This window comes from Pinus tabuliformis, chromosome X, assembly GCF_031772625.1.
Source record: "Pinus tabuliformis cultivar Carrire ecotype Pingquan chromosome X, CPIR1, whole genome shotgun sequence".
NCBI classification, from domain to species: Eukaryota; Viridiplantae; Streptophyta; class Pinopsida; order Pinales; family Pinaceae; genus Pinus; species Pinus tabuliformis.
In genome coordinates this window covers 487,551,992-487,578,273 of record NC_142308.1, presented here as the reverse complement: position 1 = coordinate 487,578,273, position 26,282 = coordinate 487,551,992, and positions in this window count along the sequence as shown.

Sequence of the window (26,282 nt, the reverse complement as noted above, 5' to 3'; positions counted from 1 at the left end):
TAGCACAAGTCGACCCAACGAGTGGACAATAAATAAGTGTGAGAAGGATAGGTTTTAACCATTTCTCAAGCCAATTTGGTTCTATTTTAGCATGCAAGAGGAGTAGCTATGAGGTTGATACCTCATGAACCATTAAGAAGTGAAGTAAAGCCGAGTTGTAGTAGTATTTTGTGAAGTATTTTCTACCCTACCAGAGTTGTAAGAGGGTATTTGGCACACTTTTAGGGAATTTTTTTTGGTCCTTTTGGTTTTGGTTTTGGTTTGAAGAAGACTAAGTTCTAATGTGAAGGAGGTTGAGTTATGCTCGATTGGAGGCCAAGCCCTATGTGAGGTCAATTTCTATGGAAGGCAAGTTTTGTTAAGGAGGTTGAGTCTTGTTGAAGGTTGATTTATGTTCTGTTAGACTAAGTTTTATTGGAGGTTGATCTCAGTGTGGAGGTTGAGATCTCAACTAGTTTGGGTGCAAGTTGCCAAAAGGGCATACCTTCTTTTGAACAATTTTTATGCCTAAACATGATTTCTTGAACAGTAAACAACTATAAGTTGGTGCTTACTGAGGATTGGTGTCCTCATCTTCTTTACAGGTTAGAGCCTGCAGTTTTTATAAGTTTGTGCTTATAGAGGATTGGTATCCTCACAATTGGTTGTAATAAACCAAGGAATCTTTGGAAATAATTCAAGTGTTTTTCCTTCAAGTTTGGATTTTTACTTTAATCTCTGTGTTTATGTATTGTATTGATGATTGATTATGTGATGCAATTTTATTTGAAAATAATTTAAATCTAAGTGATATTGATTCACCCCCTCTTGGTATCACTATGTATTTCTAACAGACTCATCTTTACCTATTATTACATTAAAAAAATAGAAATAAAATATTAAAAAAATAACCTGCAAAGTATAAAATAAACAAAAAAATGTCAACACACCTTTTTGGATGCAACAAAACTTGTCTCGAGATTGTTCTAGAGATTGGATTGAAATATTTGCATCCCAAATCTCTTCATTGTATAATATAAACATTTTCTTTTGTTACTTCATATAAAATTTGTAATTAGATAAAAATAATATACATATATATAGATAAAAATAATATATATATATATATATATATAACTAACAAAACACTTACTATGTTAATACATTGAATTGAATTGAATTGAAATGATATATATATATATATATAAACAAACTTTTCAAACTTAGTGTTCATGTCTTCCATTGATAATTTGCTTACTTTTACATGTGATAATATGGTGATGATTATTTCATCCTTAACTCATTACATAAGTTTCAAAGATGCTATATTCATGTCCTTTCTAGAAATTTTAAGAATTAGACAATTAATGCACTTATGAAAATTTACCCTATTTATTTAAGGATTTCTAAATCTAATTATTTTTTTTGAATTTTCAACCTTAAGGATAATTTGAAATATTAAATTATAGTAGTAAAGTTTCGCTCGTGTTAAATCCAATTTTACATAAAAACTTAAAATATACTTATCAATTTGATAATTAGAAAAAAAACCCTATACCTAAAAACTCAAATTTTTGAATTAAAAACACCAAAACCAATAATATCAAGGAATTAAAAAAATATTAATATTAAGATATTAGTGATGTCATGATAATATAATCATTCATATATATGAAGGTGCCACCTTAATTTAAAAGATACAAGGTTAACATAATGACTATATTGTACAATTATAACATATCATTATTATTATAGTTATAATGCAATATACTTTTATCATCTTGGACATTCATAAAATATATCGTATATTTATCATACTACTTACTTTTATCACGAATTTATGTGATTTTTTAAAATATTTTTTTAATTATTTTTAATAGTTTCTAAAATTATTTTAGTATTTTATAGTAACATATTTTTCTGTCCTAAGGATTGGTTTTAATATTTTGGTTTTAAGGGTATTGGATGTTAATATTATGAATTCAAAGAGCTTGCAATCTAATACCAAAAAGGTAGGGGTGGAGTGTGTAGTAACATATTTTTCTGTCTTAAAGATTGGTCTTAATATTTTGGTTTTAAGGGTATTGGACGTTAAGATTATGAATTCAAAGAGCTTGCAATCTAATACCAAAAAGGTAGGGGTGGAGTGTGTAGGGTTGGGTGAGGGAAGGGTTGCAACTCGGAGCACTATTTTTTGACGTAAAAATGTATTTTAAGGTTTTTGTTGCAATAATACTAATTGTATTTTTAACCTCGAAAAAAATGTTGTATTGTTAGCTTCACTTTTGGATTTCAAGGTTGATTTTAAGGTTTTTTCCAACAACATTATGACATTTCTAAGGCCATGGTTACATAAGGTGGTAATTTTAGGCCCCCCAAAAAAGGGTGTTATTTGTGGCACCACCTTTTGAAATAGTGTTGCGGGGGGGTGTGGTTGCTGATGCGGGAATTAGCCACTAACTGCAACCTCTAAAAAATTATAACTTTAGAGGGTTTTCTTCAAGTAGGCGAGTTCTAATAAAATATAATCCATATGCTCATTGTGCTTCATTACCATACTACAATAGCCCTTGAGCAAATAAAAGTAGAATGTCTTATTACAATATTTTATAATAGTGAAAATATACTCTTCTATATTCTAGATATATGTTAAATCAATTAACCAGAGCATTGATACAATATGTCAAATTAATATGAACAATAAGGGTTGAATCTATCATTTAATATCATTTGCAAATGAAATATGCAGCTATTGTTGGCATTATGATACAGGTGTTGTCCTTGATGGCAACTCACATGTATGATGAATGATGGCAGTTCACAATGCAACAGGTTAACATCAAAGGATTATAGATAAGACTCCAAAGATTGAAGAAAGATAGTGGTTTAAGAAGTATACACTGGTTCACCTTGTCCAAGTAGCGTATGCACGCGGGTTCATAGAACAAAAGGAGTGTATATGTATGCACGCACTTTCACAGAAGGAAAAGCGCATATGGGATGGAAAATCAAGGATAATGAATACCAGGGGTTCCTACCATGGTATTGACCCATGGTAATGAGCACGAAAAAGAATATTGATACCATCAATGAATACCAGCAGCATAACTATGGTTTTGGTCCGAGGTATTGATAAAGGATATAAGTATATAAGGAGGAGAAGATCAAAGGGCTAGGTGTGCAAGTAATGAATATCTTATGAAAAACAAATATGCATGTTTCTGGTGCTTTGCTTGATCTGAACTAAGTATGCACATAAGTGGTTGATGATGGATGAGATCTAATGATGGATCAGGTTCATAAGACCTTAAATGAATTATCATTATGTGGTCTGATAATGGATAGTCTAGATCTAATTGCTAACACATGTTTTATCCTTTATATGCTATGATCTGAGTATATGTGAAGTTTGGAACAACTGCGAAGTTATAAGTATTTATCTGCAGATCTATATGCTGGTTTGCCTTGGTGAAGGCGTGTGTACACGTTGGTTCAGTTATTCAAAGTAGTGTATACATTATGAAATATGATGTTTGAAGTTACAGTTGGTTCTGGTCGTTGATGCAAAGTTCTGGGTTTTGCTCTATGTTCTGGTGACAGTGTTCTGAATGTTCAGATTGATTGATTGTGATTTGCTTCAGTGTTGATGGGCTTTCAGTGATTGGTTGTATTGCAGTGGTGATTGATTTTGAGCTTCAATGTTGCTGATGGGTCCAGTATAAAAATTGGATGAAATGTGGCCTTCATATTGTGTTGTTGTGTACTAGGAGTATCTAGTCTGAAAATTTATGAAACATGGTCCCTAGAGGGAGAGAGAAGGTCGTAGCCTTCTGTAGGCCAACGCCTATGTACTAGTAAATATATCGGCTAGTACAAGAGCCAGGGGGTTGGAGCTTCCTTCGAGTAGCATCTAGAGAACGAGTGAAGGTTAGAGCTTTCTGTAGGTCGGCGCCTACGTACTAGTAAGCATATTGGCGAGTACAAGAGCTAGGGGGTTGGAGCTCCCTTCTAGTAGTAGTTGGAGAACGAGTGAAGGTTGGAGCCTTCTATAGGTCGGTGCCTACATATCATTCAGTATAAGAGCCAGGGGGTTGGAGCTCCCTTCCAGTAGCATCTGGAGAATGAGTGAAGGTTGGAGTCTTCTATAGGTCGACACCTACATACTAGTAAACATATCAGCTAGTACAAGAGCTAGGGGGTTGTAGCTCCCTTCCAGTATAAGCTGGAGAATGAGAGAAGGTTGTAGCCTTCTGCAGGTGGGTGCCTACGTACTAGTATGAGTTTGTGCCAGTATGAGATTGTAAACAGGTTTTTCTTATATTAAAAAAAGACAGAGATGACAACAACAGGTGGTTTTTCTCCCGCATTGGGTTTCCACCTTAAATATCGGTGTTCATGTGTGTTACTTATGTGTGATGGTTTATTTCGTTATTACTACACATGGTTATTGTTAAATGGTTAATAAAGTATTGATGCACTAATTAAAGATCAACATATGATGAATTAACTGAATCATAAGTTCACTGGATATACGATGGTTGCCTTAAAGACAATTGTGTGCACACGCGAGTTCCCTTCACTGAAGTAGCGTATATAAATCTGATTATGAAATGAAAAAGTTATTGATTTGTAAATACTGATTCACCCCCCCTCTCAGTATTATTCCCAACAACTACACAATATTAGATAGTTGGAAAATTCTTATGTGTGTGTGTGTGTGATGAAGTACAAGTATAAATTACAACCTTATTACAAAGCTAGTACAAGTAAAGCTCTCTAAACCTTATCCAGGGAAACCATAAGAAAACATTAGCTACCAACTCCTCCTAGCGAGGAATCACTCGCAACCAAAGTTTGTCACTCTACCAAAAATCCTTTACATTCTAACATCAACACCAATAAGTCCTCCTTGGAACATACAATAATACTGTCGAACTCTCCACACTACACTATTGTCTTCCATTAGGGTTTACAAACCCTAACCATATTACATCACACAAGTACATAGTAATATAACTCTAGTGCCAACCTCCAAATCTACATATCCATCCTAGGGTTTGACTCTTCAATACTTAGGTATTTAACTCTTACATCAAAACAAGAAACAAGACTTTTTTGGAACACTAAATATATTATAATAATGAATTATTCTAAAAAGGGCATCACAACAAGCTCAAGAATCATCAATCTAGTCGCTCCATGATCTTACCCTAGCCTCATATCCCATGAAAACAAGGATCCAAAATCATACAAGGTATTAGCTCCGCTCTCCGTGTCTTCTGGTAGGGTAGAAACCTGATCACTATAACAAGAGCCTAAATAACTATCATTGATCCCCACCATCAAGTTTTTCTCTAGGGTTTATATGCACATCACAAACCCTGTCATGATAAGAGAAAATCATAGTGTCACATAAGATAACTCCATATTTTCCCTTATCTTATCTTAGGGTTTCTTCATTAACCTTAACACCATGCTCTTAGGGTTTCATCATGAATTCCAGTGTCTTACAACCTATGAGACTCCTCCAAGAAAATATAATTAATAGAATACAATGATAACAATAAATACAAGAGATATCTCTTCCCTTCATATGTCAAAGAGGTGAGGAAGGAAAACATAAAACAAGGACATAATTCTACAAATAACTAGCAAGGAAACCCCACATGGAGTGACCTATTGGGTATGTGTTATATTCTTTGAAAAAATACCCCCACATGCTATACATTACACCGAGCATAATGGGGGGTTGAAGCCCCCCTACTTGGGGGTTTCAGGGTATTTTTGCCAACGAAGAGTTTTTAGGTGGTATTTTGCATTTGTTTTGGTGGTTTTTGGCACACAATTCTTGATTTTAGTGGTTTTGTGGCACATGTAGTTTAGCCCATGGTTCTATAGTTTCAGTTAAGGAACTGTAGTTGTATTTTTATTGAGGGTAATTGGATTGACAAATTTTCCATTTGTATCTATATTATTTCTTGTGATTCCCTTCTTTTTGACATCTCCAACATACCTTTACAAATTTTTCCAGAGATTTATATCTGCCTCTAGATTTAGATCTCCCACTTAAAAACTTATTTTTATTTTTATTGTAGGAGCATCCTCTTATAGACATGGCATCTATTATTTGATTTTCCATGTTTTCCCAACTCATATCTTCTAATAACAAATATAATAATATACTGTAAAAACTTAAAGCAACTAGTTTATGAATGAAAAGATCTATAACTTTCTAATTATAAAGCTAATTATGCAACATAAAAAATTCAATTCTATGCTAAATGTTTCTAACCAAGAAAAAAACAAAAAATATATATGAGATCAAGTGGTGTAAATGCAAGATGAATTATACTTGCACAAATTTCAGGCAGTGAACTACAAATAAATATTATCCCATTTTTAAAACATGATCTCATATCAATTTGTTAGAGAAATTTGTAAAAATGAGTGAAAAAACTATAAACAACATAAGATTAGTCTATACCATATAAATTAGATTTTACAAGAATCCTAGAACACATGAAAGCAATGAGTAGTATTAGATATGATGCATACTCTGGAATTAATCTCCCAAAAGTTAGACAACAACGTTCTTATGTTAACAAAGAAAGTAGTTTGACAAGTCAAACCAAAAAGCCCCATTATTCTTTCTATTTATAAAAAAAAAGTAAACACGAAAAGAAGTTAAACCATTTCATTTCTCCACCACTTGAACCCCGACAATACTTGTCGATGCTTGTTATTTTTCGTTCTTGTTATCAACGAAAAATAAAACAAGGTATCATTGGCATAGTCATCTTTTATGAAACAATGTTGATCCAATGGAACTTTAAGCAAGGTAAGGTTCCTCTTCAAACTACTTATATACTTTTCCACTTATGATAAAGTGGCTTTAAGCATTGTGAGCCTCTACATAATTATTCAATTTCTAAATGCTAATCATGGGAATAAAATAAGAATTATGTATTTCTTGCAAAATAACATCTTCTTATGCTTTGGTTACTTCCTCCCATGGATAGAAATTCTCAATTGAACGAAAAGAATGAAGACAACTTTCATATACAACCTTTTCTATAATATTCCCCACTTGAATGATGTTAACTATCTCCAATTGAATATTTCTCTAGGCTTTTTTAGCTAAATATTTTTAAAAACCAAGACCACAACTAATGCTTAGTATTTTAATCCTCTCTTAAGTAGCAGATATCTAAAGAAAATATTCCAAGATAATATTGCTATCTTTTAGCAAAGTCAGATTGCAGCTGCACCTATTCCTATTTGATCTTCCATGTCTAGATATTTTTGTGAAGATCTATAAAAGTACTAATCTATTTCTAAAACTATTGAACTTTTTTATAAGACTTTCTCTAAGTGACATTTATCTTATCTTGGATTTCAAATCTATAAAATTATTAATCTATTTCTAAAACTATTGAACTTCCTTAGAAGACTTTTCTCTAAGGCTTTCAAAAGGATTTTAATATCACATCAATTTGACTGATATTATTTCACCTCATTTTCCATCTTGGCTATTTTCTCTGGTTGATTACTCATTTTATTAAAATTTTGTCCAACTTTCTCCATAGTAGCTTCATTAAAACCAAATCTTGCAAAGGCCAAAGCTTCCAACTAGTACCTTTGGCACTACACACAACAAAATTTGAAGCTAGTACAATCTCTTAATATACAACGAGCTAACTTCTCTTGTCCAAACATTTGAATACCTGTTTTGTTTTGTTATCAAATGTCAAAATTTCCAAATTAGCCACATCCACAAATGTGGTTTTGTGCATATCAACCCCTATGATTAATGTAAATGGAAATCACTCAGGTGAAAACTTGAGGAGTATAAAATTCCTTGTTAGGTCCTCTTCCAATAAGTGTGGTTATACCTCCTAGATTCATATATTAATTTTTTTCCAATCTCTCAAATTTGGAATATGTCTCAACCTTCTTTCTTTTCTTCTCCTCTTCAATTATTTTATTTTCCTATTATAATCTTCCCTCAACATTTACCTTTTCGTTGGCTAAAATTTCATTAATGGGTCTTTCTTTCTCAAACTCTCTTGAGAAATCAATCTCTTGTTGCAACTTCTCTACCTTGTCGTTTACCTCAAAATTATTATTCATTTCCTATTAAATTTTCCTAGCAACTTCAATATCTACCTTCTTGTTTTCTTTTTTATATCTTCTACAATAATTATTTATTCTCATATTCTTGCAATTTCCTCTATCATAATTCTTTAAAATATTTCCCACCTCACCACCATTTCCTTTTCTTCATCCTAATCTTCATCGGAATATAATCAGGTGAAATCTACCTCCATAGCATATTCCTCCACTATTAACCTTATATTATGGATTTTGCCAATGTGTCATCTCTAAAATTATGTTTTTATATGCATGAGCTTCCATTTCTATAAACTTGGATGTTTTCAAACTCTAAATTCATATGTAAATAGGACATGGTGGATAACACTTCTCGTGAGCTTCACTTAAGGATGTACTAAAACCATGTAATATTGTTTGATAGGTAATATTCCTTATTTCTAGCCTAAATGGAACAAATTTATGCAATACATGTGTTGGATTATTTTTCGTATATATCATAACATAGGGGCATTTCTCTTCAATGTAACAATGACATATCTCACTCAATATTGTGATAGCCTTGGTAGTCAATCTTAGTATTTCTTCGCAAAATATAAATTCATATAATTAGAAAATAAGCAATCATATATCTTAGTGTATTGCCCCATGTATTTTTGTCTCCATAAAATTTGATAATAAACCTATATTGTAGTTTCTATTAGTCTTCATGACCAATCCATTCCTCTAAGTTTGTCACTCACACAAATGATATCTGAGAGGTAGGATAACACATAAAACTATAGAGGAGAGATTAGCTCAATGAATTAACTCTTACTAAATCCTTCTTCCTATCTTCCTATTTATAAATATTAATCAATTCTAACAATAGTGTCACAATGGAGGCATCTAAGAAACTTTGAATTTGAGGGCATCATTTTCCTTATATAGCCTACTAATGAAAGTCGCACCATAAATCAAAGGTTCTCTTAAGTTTCTATATGGATAAATTTCATTACTTCATGATCTAAAATACTTACCCTCAATCCACCATTTCTCAAGTTATCTTGACACAATGCAACATAGAGAACCTTATAGTTACATACATTCTCATAAGTTTTGGTACACCTCTTCATCCTTCTCATCATCATCATCAACTGGGTCTACGAGCATAAGTAGTGGATGATATCTCTTATATTTAAAGATTTGAAACAAATATGACCATTTTTATAAATTAGATGACCATGGATTATTTCAGGTAATAAGGAAAATTTCCCTCTCATGATCTATCAGAGACCTTTATAGGTATTTGTTCCTTCCCCAGTTTCTGGTTCTCTTTGAAGTTTAAGAGTCTGCTTTTCTGCAAACATGTAGGAATTTTTAGCAAGTCATTTTAAATGATAAAATATCTTAAAACTATTAACTTAGAATATGAAATCATTGATAGTTCACATGGAAAAAATCATTCCCTCTTCTTAAAGTAACATTCTAGTGCTTAAGTTATAACACAAGAAGATCAACAATGAATTTATTGACAAAAATTGCAATCAACATGAACCTTGATTTCAAATGCATATCAATAATAACAAACAAAAAACACAAGTAAAATTTATTGCCGTTCAAAAATTTGACATCCCCGATTTTGGTTGGGATCATAATTCAAATTCAATTGAAAATCATGTGTAGGCTCTAAAAATAGATTTTAAGATATCATGAATAGGGGACTCAACAAGGGAATTACTGACTAAACTGCGACGCCATAAATAAAAATTAGAATGAATGGGAAAAGTATCAAATAACACCAATAATCCACAAATTTAATATGACAATGATTAATAGACAATTCCAATCTAACAACTAAATCTTAAGAATTCAAGACAATGTTAAAATTCAATATATGTAAACACACACACAACACCTAATATGGCAAAAATAGAATCAAATTCACTTAGTAAGCACAATTAGTTTTTCAAGATAAAATATTTATTCTTTGTTTTTCATATTGAATAAAAAAAACATGTACATGCCCAATTTTGCAGCTTTTAGCATGACAAATTACATATAACTGTAAAAAGAAGTATGACAACAATTATAGAAATAAACACCAATACAATCTATTATGACATAAAATATTCCCTTGAAACTTAAGTAAGTACATAAAAGCCTTCATTATACATAATTGACTACTAAGGAAAAATCATAGATTAACCTATAGACATCCATGTACTTCCATAAACATGACAAAATGTTGCATGTATATAGAGGCATGTAGTTTAAAAAATGGCAAAATACAAAACCACTATATACTTAACTTATGACCATAGTACACCATCATAATGACCTATAACCTATGTCTAATAGAGACGAACAGTATCAGTTCTTTGCAAAACATTGCTAATGTATTCTTCATAAATTAGAAAACATGTGTCCAAGTATAATTCTCTTTTAGACAGAGCATTAGTCGTAGAGTTTAATTCTCTATGAATATGTTGGAAGGTGATTTCCTGGAAGTTCTCCTTCATCTCTAGGATGGATTTCTAATAGTCCAATTTTAAGACCTCAAGTTGTGTTATACCGACCAACCAATCTATCACAAATTTGGAGTCACCAAGAATCTGTAATCATCTTATTCTTTTAAAATTAGCAAAAAACATAAGTTCCCAACACAATAATTTCCGCTTTCATATTTGATCCTTGTTCAATAGAATTTCTAAATTGATAGGACTTGTTTCTCGGTAATCTGATAAGAATTCCACCCCCACATCTTTCCCTTTGGGCTTCACCATCAAACAAGCCCACTAGGAAGCACTATAACATATTAGGTATTCTAAACCTTCTCTAATGTTTTTCTTTTTGTTTAGGATTTTATTCCCTATAAATACCCTCAATCCTAGGAGTTTGTACTTTTATATTAATAGAAGAAGTCTTAAAGATAACCTTGTTCCTTAAATTACATTTCCACAAGCCACAAAGATGGGAAGGGTGCAAGGTTTCCTTATCTTAATACTCCAATATTGCAAAAAATACACAAAGGGGATTTGACTTATCTTTTCTTTTATGCCTAAAACTTGTAAACTAATTTCCACTATTCCTGTGCGATTTTACAGAAGAAAAATAGATGATCCAAGGTTTCTTATTTAGTCTTATAGATATTACATAGGTTTAGGCCAAAAAAGTATATTTGCTGGTGGATTTCCTAGGTTAAGATGAACCAACTATATGAAACATCTTAGCTTGTTTGCAATGCTCCATTTCAAAATTAAATTGGTCCACCAGTGGACATTATGGTCTACAACTAAGTGTGAGATGGCTTCGTAAGCAAGCCTTGGTTTCACCTTTCCAAAAGTATTACCCTAGCTCCAGACCATGGAATCATTTGATTCATTTAGGAATATGCCATTATTATAAATTCCCTTTACAAAGGTATTTCATTCTTCAGCTAGTCAACTACCAACCCAATGTCCGCAGGACCCATCCAGTAGCCACTAGAAAAGAGATGTGAATCAAACTTCTTGACATTTTTCAAAAAGTAATAACCCTTACAGTTTAAGATACTTACCAAGTCCAATGAAAATTTATACCAGGTTGCTTTTCCATGCATCACCATTTTTCCATCCCTAATCTTCCAAGCCAACCATTTGTTAGGAAAAATACTAAGAGAAGGATGAGGGTGGGGGGTTGTGTGTGGTGGGGTTGAATCAATATTTTCAATTCACTTTAACTTTCAATTTCGATTTCAGAATTGTGTATGCTATTGTTATTAAGGCAACTCGTGTGTGTACATGCCTTCACTGAATTAGAACCAGGTATATCCATATTACTTATTTTTCATAATTTCCATAATATGTTTAACTTTACCATTGCATTATTAATTCATTAGCCATTCGTAAAGAGAAAATAAATCAAAACACACAAGCAGCACAACAACACATAAGGACGTCTGGAATTTAGATGGAAACCCAATGTGGGAGAAAACCAACATTGTTGTCATATTTATCTTCTTCTTTTATTATAAATAAAATTCTTCTTACAACTTTGTACTAGAGCAAACTATTAACAACACGTAGGATCCTACCTGCAAGAGGCTACCCCCTAAATAAGTTTATTGGCTCCTACCGGAAGGAAGCTCCTACTCCCTCAACAAGTTTACTAGCTACTACTGGAAGGAATCTTTCACTCCCTCACTAAAAGCTCCAACCCTCAACACCCTTTGTGGATGACGTTTCATAATATTTCATATTGGATCCACATGAATAAAACCAATAAAACATGCAGGCCACCTTTCACGAAATTTTCAAACTGGACCCACACCCACCAATATGCTCAATAACAATTAACCATTGTAAACTCAAACACCGAATTCTAAACCATTGCATCATTGAATATTGAACCAAACACTCAAATATAAATACTGAATCATTGAATACCAATATTGAATTCCTACAACCAGATCAAATCAATGCACAACCAAAGGTATACCAATCCACAATAGATACAAACCATCCTGATGAAGACATTATTGACAAACAACAAAAAATAATACATAATTCATCAAATTTCATCACCAAGCAGCAATTACAAACCCTCGAATATATACGCGATTGTAGTAAAACGAACTCATGTATATACACGCTTCTCATTCATGGAACTTGCGTACATATTTCAATTCACCAACAACTTCTTAACCAAGCCATTCGGTTTAAGTCGATCACATCTATAAGCATCATACTCATCAGTCAACATCAAATAAACTAACAACCATCCAAATGAAGCAACAATATAAAGGAAAATTATCTCATAATATATATGCGACTATACTGAAGCAGATATGTGTATGTATGTGACACTAAGGAGGCCAATCCACGTACAAATCTCGACGCATCAATAAACACATCAAACCTTTATCGGAACACATAATCCAGGTCAAACATAGATCCCTACATATTTTCAGATCTCTACAAACAGATCATATTCACCATAGATCTTACATCATTAAATACTCAATCATAAACAAATAAGTCAAGTATATCCCCTAGTTCTCAATTCACTTTCATATCTATCAGATCTAAGCCTTCTCCTTACTCCCTGGTGTACACCTATTTCAAATCATATCACACATGAATAATCCATTTCATTTCCCACTGAACTCCTTGATCTCCATCTCCTTATATAGTTGTTATTATTTCCAATACCATAGGAAAATCCCTTAGTAATGTTGTTGGTAATTGTTGATGGGATCAAATAGACGTTGACGTCGCAATAATATGGGCGATTATTATGGTAAAGACTCTTGGTTTTTATTTTCCATGTTTACTGTTTCTATACGTCACTTTTGTTCATAGAAATTGCATATGTATGCGACTATTATTCACAAGAGTTACGTATACTTTTCAAACTTCAAACTTTCAATATTTCTCAAGTGAAACCTAAACAATGTTGCCAATACCTATACCAATATTCCTGACATCTGCATTAGTTCCATAATCATGATATTATAACCAAGTTGACATCAAGGGCATATTTATAATGCAGGCTTCCATCAAGGACAACACATTAGCCATAATGCCAACAATATCCCCCTTTGGAATTCATGGAAACCACTTTGGTATTTGAAAAACCTCCTGCAAACACAAAGTCTCTCTCCCTTTAACATAAAGGGAAAAGGGTTGAACCAGACTAAATGAATTACTTTACCTTGCAGCACTCATAACTGTAAGTCATATTTGCTGGTACAAACTATGATGTTTGCATACGACCATGCTCCCTCTGAGCATATGTTGGACCTTCTAAAGAGAGGCAATAAACAGACAAGAATTTATGATTCAAATACATGGCTATTCATTACATATCCTATAATCAATGATTCTATGACCAGTCACCCAACATAATGGGGTCACACATTTGACCCAAATTTTACATCAATCACCTAAAATAATGGGATTACATACATAGTATGACTTGATCCCAAAATCCCATACATAATTGAAGTTTGCAATGACTACAACGTGGGTAATTTTATGACCTTTACATCAAGAAACATATGGGACATCTATAACCATAAACAAGAATCCCAAACTCAAGAGATCATAATGCCAACAATGAACCATTAGAATCATAGAAGATGCTCCCCCTGAACCAATGCCAACTCTTCATCATAAATTCTGATCACATTATATCCTTCTTACCAACTACAAAGAGACATATCATCAACAGTAATAAGACTTTGCAACAATTCATCACTCATCATGAACCAATACTCTTCCATACATTCTAAAACTTGCATAAGGGTATTATCAATAGACTTCAGCAAACCAATGTCAGAACCAAAAATGCCAAAAATGCACTAATGAAAGCATATAAGAAGCTCACCCTGAATTTGCGTCACTTCTTTATCATCAAAAAAAATGTACATGACTGTTTAATTCAAAAACTGCATACACACGTGACTGTCATTCATATGAAATGTGTACAAAATATGAAATGTTGATTTTTCCTGGCAACAACTCCCCCTGAACATGTCATGTCTGTTCCTGATCACAATCACTTCATCAGATGCAACATTAATAATATAAACATCACCAAAAGAATAACATAACAACATATGGAATTACCATCAAGGTACACATGCATAGCTCCCCCTGAGATCATACACCACTAATCTCGTGGACTTGATAATCATCACCTATTTTCCATTAGGCTATGTACCTCACATTTACTTTTGCATTCTCTATTAGAAGTATGCATTAAGAAAAATAGACTGTGTTGTCGCTTCCAGAGACAGGCTCAGATTGCTTACAAGACTAGTGTCTGGTAACATCTAGATTTTATGTGTCTCGTATGATTTTTAGGAAAATATAGACATCATATGCATTTTATACACGTATGTAAATACATACAATAAACAACATGGGTTGGTTCATTCATCCAAGGACATAATCCATGTATTTTTGGTAATCTTTCACATATACAGTTCACAGAAATATATGTATGAACTAGTGGAGGCCGAGGAGTTCGAGGACCTACAGTTTAATTAGCTTTTGCAGAGCAATGAGAGAAGAGAAGGAGATAGAATAACTCATCATATAGAGCTTGAAACTTCAAGAATTCTACACTTATCTGAGTTGAAGACAAACATAATGGATGAAATAGGATTCGGTTAATCCCAAAGATACATACAGACATGTTCATTAACAAGTCAATAAAAATGAATCTGTAAGAACATATGAAATATTTCTAGCAGCTACAATTACATGAAATCAGAGAGGAAATGTGAACATAATGGAATTTAAACAGAGAGGGAACATACTGTAGTACTCGAATGTAGGAATCACCACCATTTCATTAATATTCTGAAAGATGCAAGTCTTGAAGTCATACAGTCTCAGAAATAACATGTAGTTAATCTTTAGGATTCAGAACCTTTTCTAAGTGTTTCTTCCTCCCTTTTATAAGGAAAGGGAGAACATGGAAATTAGTTACAAAAATATCTTCAGGCTAGAGTTTCCAGCTACCTCTATGACTAGTTGTCTCAGCGTGCAGGCTTTGTCGCCTCCAATTATGACAACAGAAAGATACCTTTCTTGGAAATAAAACAACATAACAATATCAATCAAAAACAACAAAACAAATTTAACAAGTGAACTGAAATGATGGTCCTGTAGAAATATCTCCACGCCACTCTCTTTGTTGGCCTCTGGTTCAACTGAGTTTCTGCTACATCATGCCTCATGCTCTCTCGGTTGGTTCCCTGTCGCTTTCGATCTTAACAACTTTAATTATTTTCTTTCAGGAAGTGGGAGAGATCACCCATAACGGCCATAACATATTCAAAACACAGCTGCCAACTCATCCATCCCTTTAACTTCCTGTATCATGCTATCAGAGCCATGATATGCCCAATAATACTACCTTAACGTTGAATCAGGGGTTCTCGTTATTAGCCCTTTGCACTTAAAAACATTACAAAATAGGCAAGTTCCAAGATCTTTAGGCCCCTTACGTTTATCCCTTTTCTCCATTCCTTCTCATATGACCGGGGGCAGTGACCTGGTGCTTATCCTTATATCGAAGATCAGCAATCAGGACTTTTCTAATCCATGCCTCTGGTTGCACCCTCCTAACTCTTGCGATTATGATATGCGATGAGACCAGACCTCCGATCGTTGATTTGCGATATGACATCATACTTTACCACGTGTCAACTTGTGAGTGGTGACACATGTCACCCTGTGTTGGCCCCTTATGACCCCTAAAAACGCCAAATTTGCATGCCATGTGTCCTCTGTACTACCACGTCATGATGACGTCAGCCACCACGTGGGTTTATCGGTACCAATAGTATTTCATCACGTGGCATGTTGGAGGAGAGAGAAGAGGCCTGTCCTTCTCTAGTTTTGCAACTGATTTCCTTTGTTAATTGCAATTGGCCTTTCCTGACACTTTAACACTAGAGGCCCGAATCTCGGCAATTTTTGATGTTATCGGCCTTCGGAAATTTCATGACGTTGTATTTGGTTGTACCCTCCAATACTTGCGATCATCGATATGCTAATTCACCTTGAACCTATGATTTCCTACTCATCCATCACTGCCAAGACCTCCAGTCGCCGATAGACTATGGTCCATGGACCTCCGATCACAGATTGCCAATATTGGCGATTGCTGATCGCAAGTTTGTTGTGCCCTCTCTTGCTGCTGCTTTGTCAAAACTCCGATTGCAATCTAAACATGACTATGACCTCCGATGCACGAGGCCACTGATATAGAACCTCTGATTGTCGATAGACCGTGCCTTGAAACTCTGATTTTTGATTTGCGATATCGAAATTACCCTTGGTCCTTTTCTCTTTGTTTTCTGGCTTTCAAAGGGTAACTTCAATCTGCTCTAACTTCTGATCCAAGAGTCCATTTTTGGACTTCCATATACTGTTGGAAAGCTTATTCCAAGAACTATCCAATGGAGAAGCCTAATTTAGTTTTGAGAGCTTATGTGGCTTTGAATATGGCTTCAAAATTCACTTCTCTTTTTCACTTTGGACAACTAAAAACACATTTGGCAGTGAGTGACAACATTGGCTCCACCGGGGGACGAGGAATTGGATTGCAATGCATCGAGAACCTACAGTCCATGAACTTCTCTTTTTTGGGAATGGAGTCTTTTTTAAACAAGTGAAATTTTTTAAAGTGGAACTTTAAAGAGAAAAATGAAATTTCATACGATAATTACGACACACACACCAGTATTTACAATGAGTGCAAGATAGGTACCTTTAATTCTGGAAATAGAGTTTGAGGAACTAACCATTTATTGGTAGCTCTAATGATTCAACTTCTAGATTTTTGAGCACATATGTATTATTTCCTTTCTCTTCTAAAATTTTGAAAGGGTCGAACCAAAGTGAATCAAATTTTCCATGTTTACCTTTTTCTTCCCGTTGACATCCCATCGGAGAACTAAATCCCCTAGTTGAATAGTTTGATCCTTGGCCTTTCTATCAAACAAGGATTTCATCTTCTGTTGGTAATTTTCCAATTTAGTCCCTACTTGTTCACTGTTTTCATGAAGCTCAACTAGTTTGTTTATCCTTCATGTCAAAGAACTTGGCTCCTCCTCAGCTTCTTGTAGTAACTTCACCACTAGCATTGCTAATTGGATTGGGAAGACTGCAACCTTACCATACACTAGCTCAAAAGGAAATTTTCCAATGGAATGTTTAGGAGTCACTCGGTTGGCCCAGAGGGAAAACTTCAATTGGGTGTCCCAGTTTCTTTGATTCTTGGTGATGGTCTTCTTCAGCACTCTCACCACGGTTTTGTTTGAGGACTCAGCTAAATTGTTTCCTTGAGGATAGTAGGTAGTGGAGTGTCCGATGATGATATTGAACTTCTGATAGAGGCTGGTGTATTTTGCATATTCGAAGACTTGAGCATTATCAGTGATACTTTTGATAGGACAACCAAAACGAGCTAATATGTTCTCCTCTAAAAACTGATTACCATTGAATCTGTAGTGTTTCTGGCTAGGATGGCCTCTACCCACTTGGTGAAATAATCTGTGGTCGTTAATATCCACTTATGTTGGCCACTGGAATGTGGGTTTATCTCTCCTATGAAGTCTAGTCCCCACTGTCTGAAGGGTTCTTCCACATGCACTGGGATCAGGGGAAGAGGAGAAAGATTTTGTCTCTTAGCAAAGACTTGGCACTTCTGACATGACCTGACTTGTAAATGAACATTTCCAAATAGTGTGGGCCAATAGAATCCTTCCTTGAGGATTTTGTGAGCTGTGGTCTTCCAGATGTAGTGACCTCCACAAACTCCTCCATGGAATTCCTCAATCAGTTTATGAGTTTCGCTTTCTACCAAACATAACAACAAAAATCCGTCGGTCCTTCCAGTAGAGTTGACCATTGGATATGATATACTTTTGAGCTTGCAGTCTCAAAGTCCTGTATTTAGATTTGTCCAGCCTAAGTGGGCACCCTAGGAACAAGAGATAATGGATGATATTCTTATACCAAGGTGACCCCTCATGTTTAGCATAGATCTTTTTCTTTGATGTTTTAATCCCGTTCTGTTGAACTTCTATTATGCCTTCCTTTGTTATCAGGTTTATTCCCAAAGCTTGGAAATTAGATTCTGATAAAATCTTAGCCGACCCCTGGCCTTTTATGAGCTTAGTAGGTTTTATGTATAACTCATATTCCTGTATCTTTGCTATCTACCTACCCCTTTTTCCTTCAGTGTCTCCTTGCACAAGGATGTCCTTGACCATTGTCGTTGGGACAAATGTTGTGTTTTCTGGCTGTAGCACATACACGCAAAATGCCTTCAAATATTTGACTAGTGCATATGCTTGTTCTTCTAAGATGTTATATTTCAACTCAACATCCCTTAGGAATTGGATGAAGAAGGCGATGGGCTACTCATAATATTCTTTATTCTTCTGTAACAAAACTACAACAATAGTATGCAGAGAAGCAAAATAAAAGATATAGAAAGGTGTTGAGTAGTCAGGGTTGACTAGCACCGGTGCTTCAGCAAAAGCTTCTTTAATTCTGGTAAAAGAATCTCGAGAGGTAGGGCTCCATTTAACTTCCTTTTCCTTTTTAATCATATATGTAATACCCTTCACTATTTCTGCATAGTTGGGTGTGAACCTTCTCAAGATATTGCTTCTCCCTAAGAAGACTTGGACCTATTTCTTATTTTTGGGTAGAGGAATGTGACTGATAGGTTCGACTCACTTATGATCAATTTTCACTCCTTCTTGTGCTACTATATGTCCTAGTAGCTTCCCCTCACTCAAGGCAAATTGAGATTTCTCGGGATTCAAAGAGAGTCCATATCTCCTGCATTCCTGAAAGGTGAGCTTCAAGTGGAGGATATGCTCTTCATCGGTCTTAGAGAAGACTATGATATCATCCAAATATATCACTATGAACTTGTCTTGTTCTCCTACAAAAGTTATATCCATATCTCTCTAAAAGGTGGCCCCTGCATTGATAAGAGCGAAAGGCATGTGAGCATACATGAAATTTCCCCAAGGGGTGGTGAAAGCAGTCTTCTTCTGATCATTAGGGTGGACTGCCACTTGGTTGTAACCAGAGAACCCATCCATCATGGACATTCTAACTGATCCAACCACCTTCTGTAATATGTAATCCATCTTGGGCAGTGGGTAATTGTCTTTCAAAGATGCCCTGTTAAGGTTAGGAAAAGCCACACATAACCTTATTTCTCTATTCTTTTTTCAGACTCGGACTAAGTTGGCCACCCACTCCGAGTACCTTAAAGGCACTATGATTTTAGCCTATAGAAGTTTCCTCACTTCTTTTTCAATAGAGGGGAGTAAGAGTGGATTAATCTTCCTGAGCTTTTGCTTGCATGGTTTTACTCCACTCTTTAGAGGAATCTTATGTTGTATGATGTTAGTATCAAATGATTTTAAATCCTCATAAGACCAAGCAAAAACATCCTTATATGTTTTGAAGATATTTAAATACACATATTTATATTGCGGGGGGATTCCTTTTGATAGTTTGACCATCTAGGGTTCATCTTTTGAGCCGATATTTCAATATTCTACTTGTTCATCCATCTTCGGAGCCATTGTTTTGAAGGTTACGTCATTATTGTTAAATAATATTTCGAGTGGAACTAGACCACGAGGAACAATATTCCCTTCCATTTGTAGAATTTTCTTTCCAACCACTATGTCTTCCCACAAAGTTGAAACTTGATCTGCCTCTTTTTCCTCTCCTTGATCAACAGTTTATCTAGTGAACTCCCCAACTACTTCTATAAATCGTTTGATCTGCTCATCGTCCTCGAATACCTGCCAGTGCTTGACATTATCAGGTATAGAGGGTCTGTGTCTGACCTCCACCTCGTACCTGAAAAGCGGATTTTGAGGATATTTGAAATTGCTTACTGCTACCACAGGGAATCAATCATTATGTTTCCTTCTCTGGGCAGAAATTGGATACTAAAGGCTAGGAAGAAGTTATCAATTAAATCCAATACTTCATTCTAGAAAGTCCTCAATCTCGAGTGTTTAGCCTAGCATTGATTTCAGATCTGCTTTACAATCATCTCAGAGTCTCCATGCACAATTAAGCATTCAATACCATATTCCTTGTTGTTTGTAGCCCAAGGAGCAATGCTTCATACTTTGCCACATTATTAGTTGCCTCAAACTCCAGCTTGAATGAGAGGGGTATCAAGCTGCCCTCAGGACTTAACAATAATACTCCTGCTCCATTTCCTTCTTTGGAATTGTATAATTTCCATACTTTGTTTTTATTTATATGTTTTTCGTCAAACTGCATCATTATATGTACTTGTCTTTCTTCTAAGATGGTCTCATCTTCTTCTAGGAACAGGTAGGAGAGGTCGCTTTCTTTTCCATACATTGGAGAATTTTTAGAACCTTCAGCTCGGGTCACAGTTTTTACAAATCTGCACTCTCTGTACAATCTCCTTTCTTCACCTCCAAAAGTGATCCGGATGTTGGGGGTAGGCCCCCAAGATCTAAAAAAAATAGAAATGTATCTTAGGGGGAGGCCCCCAAGATCTGAAAAATTGCAGTGCCAAAAGAAAAAGAGGAGAATGCCCAATAAACAAAACCATAAAGAAATTTTTTATTAAAACGGAGAATAACTATAAAAGCTACATTGTGGTGGACAATCTGTCCTTTTACAAAATGTGACTTGTTACTTATAGTATTTTCAGTTACAATACCACGGGTCAATTCCATGGGTGAATGAATACCATGGGTGGATGTCACAATACCATGGGCAAATACCATGGGTGAATGAATACCATGGGTGGATGTCACTTACAATACCATGGGTGGATAAATACCATGGGTGGATGCCACTTACAATACCATGGGTAAATTCCATGGGTGGATGAATAACATGGGTGGATGAATACCATGGGTTGATGCCATTTTCCATTTGGATCATTCCTCCCTCCTTAAGAAGCAATGGTCCCCATTGCATGAAGTTCCCTCCTGTGAAGCCTTTGTTGAATATGAAGAGCCACTGAAGAGAAGGGTTTTATGTGGTTAACCCATAACCATGATGAACGAAGATCTGAGGATAGAGATACCTTGTAATGCTTGTGACCAACTATGATACTGACAGTGTGCAGCCTAGCAAATGGACTTCAATGAAGTGTGGGTTTGTGGATGACCCATAACCATGATGAACGAAGATTCGAGGATAGAGATACCCTGTAATGCTTGTGACCAACTGTGATACTGATAGTGTGCGGCCTAGAAAATGGACTTCGATGAAGTGTGAGTTTGTGGATGACCCATAACCATGACAAACAAAGATCTGAGGATAGAGATACCCTATAATGCTTGTGACCAACTGTGATACTAATAGTGTGCAGCCTAGCAAATGGACTTCGATGACAAGGATTTTGTGTGGTTGACCCATAATCGTGATGTTGGTTATTGATGAAGTAGCAGGTGCCTACATAACCTGGGGTGGGATGACACGTCTCCAAAGAACCCAAGCTGAATGCTGCTATGCTGAAACTGATGAATGTGAAGCAGGTGCCTACTAAAGCGGGGTGGGAGAGCACGTCTCCAAAAGGAACCCGCTCCGAATGTTGTTCCAGAATTAACATGGACATAACTTGGTCAATATAACTCAAAATATTTATTATAACCTATTTTTGGAAACAAAAAGACCATTTTGGATCTTCCCATGTGTTGGGAATCCTTATCTGGACACTCCAGAATCTCATATTCGTGCTGCAATTTTTCTGTCGTCACAAAAGTTTTGAAAAAACAACTGATTTTAAATCACTGATATCTCTCACATCTGAACTCTGATTCGACCCTTTTTTTCTGGAACTAAGTGACTTTTCAAGAGGAGATCAGATCTGAAATCACTTTTCTAGAATTCTACACAAAAATTGCAAAAAAAATAGGAGAGTCATCATCCACGAATTTCTGTCAAAACATTTCTGCAACATAGCTGATTTTAAATCGGCAATATCTCCCTCATTTGAACTTCGATTTGATCGATTTTTTTTTTAATTTGGGTATTTTTTCGTAAGGAATCCAAATCTGTTATTTTTTTCATAAATTTTACACCAAAAATTTCATATCGGATCTGAAAACTCGCCACCCAAAAACATTCCTGCAAATAAATGAAAAAAGAAAAATTCTTCCCACTTGGCCCAAGAAAATGCTCCATGGAGGATGTAGCACATGCCTGAATTTTTTTTAATATTGCTGAAAAATTTGAAACTGAAATATGCATCAAACCCTCATTCCCATGGAATCATAACATGCTCTGATACCACTGATTCAGATCTTGGGGGGAGGCCTTGAAGATCTAAAAAAAATTGAAACGGATCTTTAGGGGAGACCCCAAGATGTAAAAAATTGCAATGTGAGAAGAAAAAGAGGAGAACGCCTAGTAAACAAAACCACAAAGAAATTTTTTATTAAAACAGAGAATAATTGTAAAAGCTACATTGTGGTGGACAATTTGTCCTTTTACAAAATGCGACTTGTTACTTATAGTATTTTTCAGTTACAATACCATGGGTCAATTCCATGGGTGAACGAATACCATGGGTGAATGTCACTTACAATACCATGGGTGGATGCCACTTACAATATCATGGATGGCTGAATAACATGGATGGATGAATACCATGGGTTGATGCCATTTTCCATTCGCATCATTCCTCCCTCCTTAAGAAGCAATGGTCCACATTGCATGAAGTTCCCTCATGCAAAGCCTTTGTTGAATATGAACAGCAAGTGAAGAGAAGGGTTTTATCTAGTAACCTATAACCATGATGAACGAAGGTCTGAGGATAGAGATACCCTATAATGCTTGTGATCAACTGTGATACTCACAGTGTGCAGCCTAGCAAATGGACTTCGATGAAGTGTGGGTTTGTGGATGACCCATAACCATGATGAACGAAGATCCGAGGATAGAGATACCCTGTAATGCTTGTGAGCAATTATGATACTGACAGTGTGCGGCCTAGCAAATGGACTTCGATGAAGTGTGAGTTTGTGGATGACCCATAACCATGAAAAACGAAGATCCGAGGATAGAGATACCCTGTAATTCTTGTGACCAACTGTAATACTAACAGTGTGCGACCTAGCAAATGGACTTCAATGACAAGGATTGTGTGCGGTTGACCCATAACCGTGATGTTGGTTGTTGATGAAGTAGCAGGTGCCTACATAGCCTAGGGTGGGATGGCACGTCTCCAAATAACCCAAGCTGAATGCTATTATGTTGAAACTGATGAATGTGAAGCAGGTGCCTACTAAAGCGGGGTGGGAGGGAACGTCTCCAAAAAGAACCCGCTCTGAATGTTGCTCCAGAATTAAAATGGACGTAACCCGGTCAATATAACTCAGAATATTTATTATAACCTATTTTTGGAAACAGAAAGACCATTTTGGATCTTTCCAGGTGTTGGGAATCCTTATTTGGACACTCTAGAATCTCAAATTTGCAATGCAATGTTTCTGTCATCACAAAAGTTCTGAAAAAACAGCTGATTTTAAATCACCGATATCTCCCACATCCGAACTCCTATTCGACCCATTTTTTTTTGAAATTGAGTGATTTGTTGAGAGGAGATCAGATCTACAATTACTTTTTTGGAATTATGCATAAAAATTGCAAAAAAATATAGGAAAGTTGTCGTCCATGAATTTCGATCAGAAACATTTCTGCAACATAGCTGATTTTAAATCAGCGATATCTCCCTCATCCGGACTCTGATTTGGCCGATGTTTTTTTTTGTTTTTGGTATTTTTTCGCAAGGAATCCATATCTAGTATTTTTTTTTTTTTTTTTTTTTTTGTACACCAAAAATTTCAGATCTGATCTGCAAACTCACCGCCCAAAAACATTCCTGCAAAAAAATGAAAAAAGAAAAATTATTCCCGCTTGGCCCAAGAAAATGCTCTATGGAGGACGTAACACATGCCTGAATTTTTTTAATATCGCTGAAAAATTAGAAACTGAAATATGCATCAAATCCTCATTCTCATGGAATCATAAACTGCTCTAATACCACTGATCCGGATCTTTGGGGGAGGCCCCCAGGATCTAAAAAAATGAAACAGATCTTGGGGGGGAGGCCCCCAAGATTTGAAAAATTGCAGTAAGAGAAGAAAAAGAGGAGAATGCCCAATAAACAAAACCACAAAGAAATTTTTTATTAAAATAGAGAATAACTGTAAAAGCTACATTGTAGTGGACAATCTGTCATTTTACAAAATGTGATTTGTTACTTATAGTATTTTTCAGTTACAATACCACAAGTCAATTCCATGGGTGAATGTCACAATACCATGGATGAATGAATACCATGGGTGGATGTCACTTACAATACCATGGGTGGATGCCACTTACAATACCATGGGTAATTTCCATGGGTGGATGAATAACATGGGTGGATGAATACCATGGGTTGATGCCATTTTCCATTCGCATCATTCCTCCCTCCTTAAGAAGCAATGGTCCCCATTGCATGAAGTTCCCTCATGCAAAGCCTTTGTTGAATATGAACAGCGACTGAAGAGAAGGGTTTTATCTAGTAACCCATAACCATGATGAACGAAGGTCTGAGGATAGATATACCCTATAATGCTTGTGACCAACGGTGATGCTCACAGTGTGCGGCCTAGCAAATGGACTTCGATGAAGTGTGGGTTTGTGGATGACCCATAACCATGATGAACGAAGATCCAAGGATAGAGATACCTTGTAATGCTTGTGACCAACTATGATACTGACAGTGTGCGGCCTAGCAAATGGACTTCGATGAAGTGTGGGTTTGTGGATGACCCATAACCATGAAAAACGGAGATCTGAGGATAGAGATACCCTGCAATTCTTGTGACCAATTGTGATACTAACAATGCGCGGCCTAGCAAATGGACTTTGATGACAAGGATTTTGTGCGGTTGACCCATAACCGTGATGTTGGTTGTTGATGAAGTAGCAGGTGCCTACATAGCCTGGGGTGGGATGGCACGTCTCCAAAGAACCCAAGCCAAATGTTGCTATGCTAAAACTGATGAATGTGAAGCAGGTGCCTACTAAAGCGGGGTGTGAGGGAATGTGTCCAAAGGAACCCGCTCTGAATGTTGCTCCAGAATTAAAATGGACATAACTCGGTCAATATAACTCAGAATATTTATTATAACTTATTTTTGGAAACAGAAAGACCATTTTGGATCTTTCCATGTGTTGGGAATCCTTATTTGGACACTCTAGAATCTCAAATTCGCACTGCAATTTTTCTATAATCACAAAAGTTTAAAAAAAACAGTCGATTTTAAATCAGCGATATCTCCCACATCCGAACTCCGATTCGACCCATTTTTTTTTTGGAATTGAGTGATTTTTCGAGAGGAGTTCAGATCTACAATCACTTTTCTGGAATTCTGCACCAAAATTGAAAAAATAATATAGGAGAGCCACCGTCCACGAATTTCCGTAAGAAACATTTCTGCAACATCGCTGATTTTAAATCGATGATATCTCCCTCATCTGGACTTTGATTCGGCTTTTTTTTTTTTTGAATTTAGGTATTTTTTCGCAAGGAATCCAGATCTATTATTTTTTTCATAATTTTTACACCAAAAAATTTCAGATCTGATCTACAAATTCGCCGTCCAAAAACATTCCTGCAAAAAAAAGGAA